Here is a 5,771-nt window from a genome sequence, read left to right on the forward strand (position 1 = left end):
GTCGTTCAAATGAAAAAGGCAGTTAAATGTAATAACTTAAGCATTATAAGCTTCAATCAATTAGATGATAAGTCTGGGACTTTTCCTAAAATACGCTAAAGCTTTTAAAAGCAGCAACCCCGTCATTCTCACACGCACGTATAAATAAACGAATTCACTTCCCCGAAAATAAGACAAACGAAATCTATAAAAGTTGCGCAAGATCCAAAAATAAACTTTTCGTTTCTTCGCATCTTTCTTGGCTTTCCTGAGATCCAGAAAAGAGGGAAAACCATGGGATTTCTGCTCCGCCAATTCCTCAAGAAGCTTCGTTCGTCAATCCTCCTCTCATCTCGATGCATTACAAGATCTTGGTTTGGATCCTGATATTGCCAGATCGCGAGCAACTTCGGCAGATCTGGACATTTGTCTCGACATTTCTAGAAATCTGCGGATTCTATCCGTTCCAGATTTGCCAGATCTCGTTTGGGTAATGTACCTACCGTCGTGGGTCTGGGGCTCGGATTCGGTCTGACGTCGTTTCCGGCACTCGCGAATTCCGAGGGAGACGAGGACTCGAGGGATCGGTAAAAAATGGGGGAGACTCCGAGCGAGGAAGGCAGTCGGCTGGAATTGGTCGCTCTGCTGGACAGACCAGGCTAGAAGGAAGAGAGATCACTGCACAAGAGCTCGAAATTGGACTCTCCGGTGGCGAACGGCGAAGATCTGGTGGATTCTGGGGCGTTGGTGGCGAAGAGTTTGGGGTTTCGGACATTCAAGATTTTCATAGGGTACGATCCCCGCGAGGACTTGGTTTTCGAGGTATGCCGGTACTCCATCTTGAAGCGCTCTTCGATTCCGGTAGAGATTTTCCCGATTGTGCAGTCCGATCTGCGGAAGAGGAACCTATATTGGCAGGAGAGGGAGGCAACGGAGAGCACGGAGTTCTCGTTCAGTAGGTTCCTTACTCCTTTCCTCTCGGGGTTCGACGGATGGGCGCTCTTCGTCGAATGCGATTTCCTCTACACGACAGACATCAGGGAATTGGTGGAATTAATCGAGGACAAGTACGCGGTCATGTGCGTTCAGCACGATTACGCTCCCAAAGAGACCACCAAGATGGATAGAGCTATTCAGACTACCTACCCGAGGAAGAACTGATCGTCGATGGTGTTGTACAATTGTGGGCACCCGAAGAATCGCATCCTGACGCCCGGAGTGGTGAATACCCACACAGGTGTGTTTTTGCATCGATTTATGTGGCTAGATGACAATGAGATTGGTTCGATTCCGTTTGTCTGGAACTTCCTTGTTGGGCACAATCGGGTCGTTGAGGGCGACCCTAAGACGCTCCCCAAAGCGATACATTATACCCTTGGCGGGCCTTGGTTTGAGGCGTGGAAGAATTGTGAGTTTGCCGATCTGTGGGTGAATGAAATGGAGGAGTATCAGGCGAGTAAATGTGGTTCGAACTCTAGCTTGAGAAGCAGGTAGATACAAGCTTCTTGTTCAATCGCAAGAACTAGGATCCCGATACGATACGAATCTTTTGTTAATTCTGCTGGGAATCTTATTTTTCTTGTTATAGGCTAATCCATTGTTCTTGATTTTGCAGTAGACTTCGGATAACCTTTAGATGGGGGAGGGTCTTGAGTGTTCTCCCCTGAAGACGACTTAGTTCAGGGGTTTGAATGAGTGCCACATATATAAGCACGCGGGGCTCGTATCCTTGTGTCGGCATCACTTAGTGTTGGAGTCCGGTGCGGTTGCAAATACTTAAGTACCATTTCTCGTTATTCTGTTGTGAAACAGCGGTTCGAGAAAAGGACAAAAATGTCTTCTATCCAGAAAATGGAGGATGATCTTAACTCTTCAAAAAGTTCAAACATTTTATTTTCGCTCTAAGTAGTAAACTCATTTGCTGCCAGCGGACCACCCTTTGACAATGCACCATCTACTGTAACATGAGCTCCTTTTGACGATGCACCTTTTGTCGTCGGTTGTTATCGTCAGAGCACCCTTTGTCGTCGTTTGTTATCATCAGAGCACCTTTTATCATCGTCTGTTGTCGTCGGAGTACCTTTTATCGTCGGAACACCCTTTATTGTCGTCCGCTTGTGAGAAATAGTTGAACTACCAAAGGAATCAATATTCTGTCTATTGTTTATCATGATATCAGGGTGCAAACATCGAACTAAGTAGACAAAGAATAGTGATTTACAACAGAGATAATGGTATCAGCCTCGAATTGAGTAGACAGAGAGCAACGATTTACAAAAGAGATCAGATTAGAGAGTAGCGATTTATAGTAGAAATCAGATAAGAGGGTAGTGATTTACAGTAAAAATTAGATGAGAGAGTAGCGATTTACAGTAAAAATTAGATCTGATCTTTGTTGTAAATCACTACTCTCTGATCTGATTTCTATTGTAAATCGATACTCTCTGATCTGATCTCTGCTATAAATTGCTACTCTCTTATTTGATCTCTACTGTAAATCGCTACTCTCTGATCTGATTTATACTATAAATTGCTATTCTCTGGTCTAATTTATATTGTAAATCGTTACTCTTTGATCTGATTTATACTGTAAATCGTTACTCTCTGATCTGATCTCTACTGTAAATCGTTATTCTTTTATCTGATTTCTATAATAAATCACTACTCTCTGATCTAATTTTTACTGTAAATCGCTACTCTCTGATATGATTTCTACTGTAAATCGTTACCCTCTGATCTGATTTCTAATGTAAATTGCTGATCTCTGATATGATTTCTACTTTAAATCGCTGCTCTCTTATCTATTTTTTGTTGTAAATCACTGTTCTCTATTTACTCAGTTTGACGTTGCCACCATTATCTCTGTTGTAAATCTCTATTCTTTGTCTACTCAGTTCGACGCTTGCATCCTGATATGATGAACAATAGACAGAATGTCGATTTCTCTGGTAGTTCAACTATTTCTTATAAGCAAACAACGACAAAGAGTGCTTCGATGGTAATAAACGATGGCAAAGGGTACTCCGACGACAACAGACGACGACAAAGGGTGCTTCAGTGGTAGCAAATGATGACAAAAGGTGCATCGTCAAAGGGAGCTCCTATTATAGCAGATGGTGCGTTGTCAAAGGGTGATCCCGAATGTTTAGGGTGAAATATTGTAAGGAGCTCCTGTTACAGCAGAGCAGTTTACTGTTTAGGGTAAAAACATAACATTTGGACTTTAAAGAGTTAAGATCATCTTCTATTTTTTTGATGGAGGGCATTTTTGTCTTTTTTTAGAATCATTGTTTCATGGCGAGAAAGGGTACTTAAGTCTTTGAAATCACATCAGACTCTGATGCTAACTAATGCCGACACACACAGGGATACGAGCCCCACGTGCTTATATACGTAGTGCTCATTCGAACCCTCGAACACTGAACGTTTGCTACAGTGCGTCTTTGGGGGAAAGAGCATATAACCTACTTCGTGTTGATGGGGACCAGGTTTTAGTGCAGTAGTAAATATGGTTCAAACTTCAAAGGCTGGTCATTCAGTTTTTGTTACTTTGATGGTTTAATTCTTTGTAAGTTGCAGTTGCATAAATTTATGTGCCACTTAAAGGAAACCATATAATGCTATTTCAAGATATATGGTAAAGCATGTTATTTATGTTAAATATTTATTATATGTAAAGTCTGATATTTGAGATTTTTGTGGTTTGAGTTTGATCGAGATTTTGCAAATAAATTTATGCAAGTTTGTGAGGTCTAAATTTGTATAAAAAAACCTGCTAGGTGTTGAATATATTCAATGGGCGATATAATTTTATCGTAAAAATGCCTAAATTCACAATTGTGAAAGGTAAAAAGATCCTACCGATATTGGATATTTGCTATTTTGAACATCAAAAGAATATAAAAAATTGTACTGTATTTAGAAAATAGCAACAAATTACCCATACTAGAAGGCCATTTTTCATTCTTAAATAGAGGCAGAAGAGCCGCTTTTCCTCCTTCACATGAAGGTATAGACTAGACTTTTAAGGGTTGTAAAAGCTTATCTTGCTAAAGCCGCCTTATTCACTCATATTACTGATTGCAAGTTATTTATATGATCAAAATACTATATTCACCCATATCATTCATGTATTCATTATAAACTTTATTATTATTATTATTATTATTATTATTATTATATATATATAATAATTTTTAAGAAACAAATATTTTCTCAATTTTTTTCTGAAAAAAACAAGAATTTTCAAAATCTCCCAAGATATTTAATAGCCGAGAACGATATTTGTGACTGTTACCAATGAGTCCACCGACTTCCCAAACCAATCAGGTTGTTGCTATTGTTTTAAAAATCTCTACTACATATTTTTGTCAGTAGCCGTTTACCACACTAACTGAATTTTATTAGTTTTTTACATCTACATTGGCAAACTATTCTTTTTCTTTTGGTTATTAATTAGTCCTTTTTTTTTCTTTCATATCATCCTTATAATTCTTTGTTCACAAGAAATAAATGAGATATATAGATCTTTAACTGGTCTTTGTTTAGAGGACTTTTTTTGTTCCAAACCACTAGAATTTAGAGCCCTGTTCTTTTCTGATTAGAAATGAAGGCTCATCCTGAATATATGATAGATTTTCCAATCTCATGAATTTTTGGTGCTCGTCTTAAAGCTTGTTCCCCAGCTCCATTCTTTTCCTTCATTAAAAATTTTAAAATTGCATGCATGAAAATAATCAGCGTGTTTGATTTTATAATAGGAGACAACAAGCCTTTGAAATCCCTCCAGATAAAATAAAAGGAAAATTTGGTGTTCTTAAAAAAAAAATCAGTTTTGAGATGTAATCATAAGCAATGCAGTCAAAATTGAAGCAGTTTTAGTTTTGGAGCTAATGCTGTTAACAGGTTGAAAAGATTCAATTTGAGTTCATTGTAAGCACAAAGTGTTTTGCATTTTCATGCATAGTTGCAGCTGCACTCAAAGTATTATCATGCATGCAAATTGCAATTGTGATTTATAAGATTATACTGTGATAGCACAAGATATCAAATAGACAAGAAATTCTCTCTCTCTCTCTCTCTCTCTTAGCAACGGGCGAGGGGGAAGTCAACAAAGGTTGTGCTGTAATTGAGGAGTTGGGCCTTGGCTCGGGTGTAGCAAAAAGGCTGATGTGGAGAGAGAGAGAGAGAGAGAGAGAGAGAGAGAGAGAGAGAGAGAGAGAGAGGAATTGTTTTAACCACTATCAAACTTGTGCAATCCATCTAAACAGTCGGATCGATTTGGAAAAATGCACAAGTGGTGAGATTCTACTCACTGATACCAAATAAAAGCAAGATAACCCGAGTTTGAAACAAGCAAGCAGACTACTGGAATACGAAGAATACGAACTAACCCATGAGTTCTGTTCCCAAACGTTCTTCTGATGGAGGGGAAACCTGCCAAGGTGCTAGACCACTAGAGGTGATACCCAACGGGGACCGCCACACTTTTCGGCAGCAAAACCGCAGGTACTAGCCTTCTGGCCACAGGGAATGTTGTCCAAGCATTTGCAAACAATATACCAAGCTAAACGCTCTAAATCTCTAATTGCAAAGCTAATTGTCCACATGATGGGCTATTGTTTCTAGATGAGCAATGGTGTAAATATTTTAACTCCCATCTCCAGAAATGCGTTCGATGTGGCTCCTTATGCACCATTAATCACCGAGACCAACAATGCAGATCTAATAAACATGGCATTCAAGTATCTCAAGACAAAGTGGGTTGTGTGTGTGTGTGAATGACCACGTAG

The 5,771-nt window shown here is 39.3% G+C and overlaps 1 pseudogene; it reads left to right on the top strand.

Annotated features, from left to right (window-relative positions):
• The first annotated feature begins 573 nt into the window (after positions 1-573).
• LOC149813496 (protein CDI pseudogene) lies at positions 574-1,473 on the top strand (annotated as a pseudogene).
• Positions 1,474-5,771: the final 4,298 nt, after the last annotated feature.

Source organism: Nuphar pumila, chromosome 16 (genome assembly GCF_984573655.1).
Source record: "Nuphar pumila chromosome 16, dmNupPumi1.hap1.1, whole genome shotgun sequence".
NCBI classification, from domain to species: domain Eukaryota; kingdom Viridiplantae; phylum Streptophyta; class Magnoliopsida; order Nymphaeales; family Nymphaeaceae; genus Nuphar; species Nuphar pumila.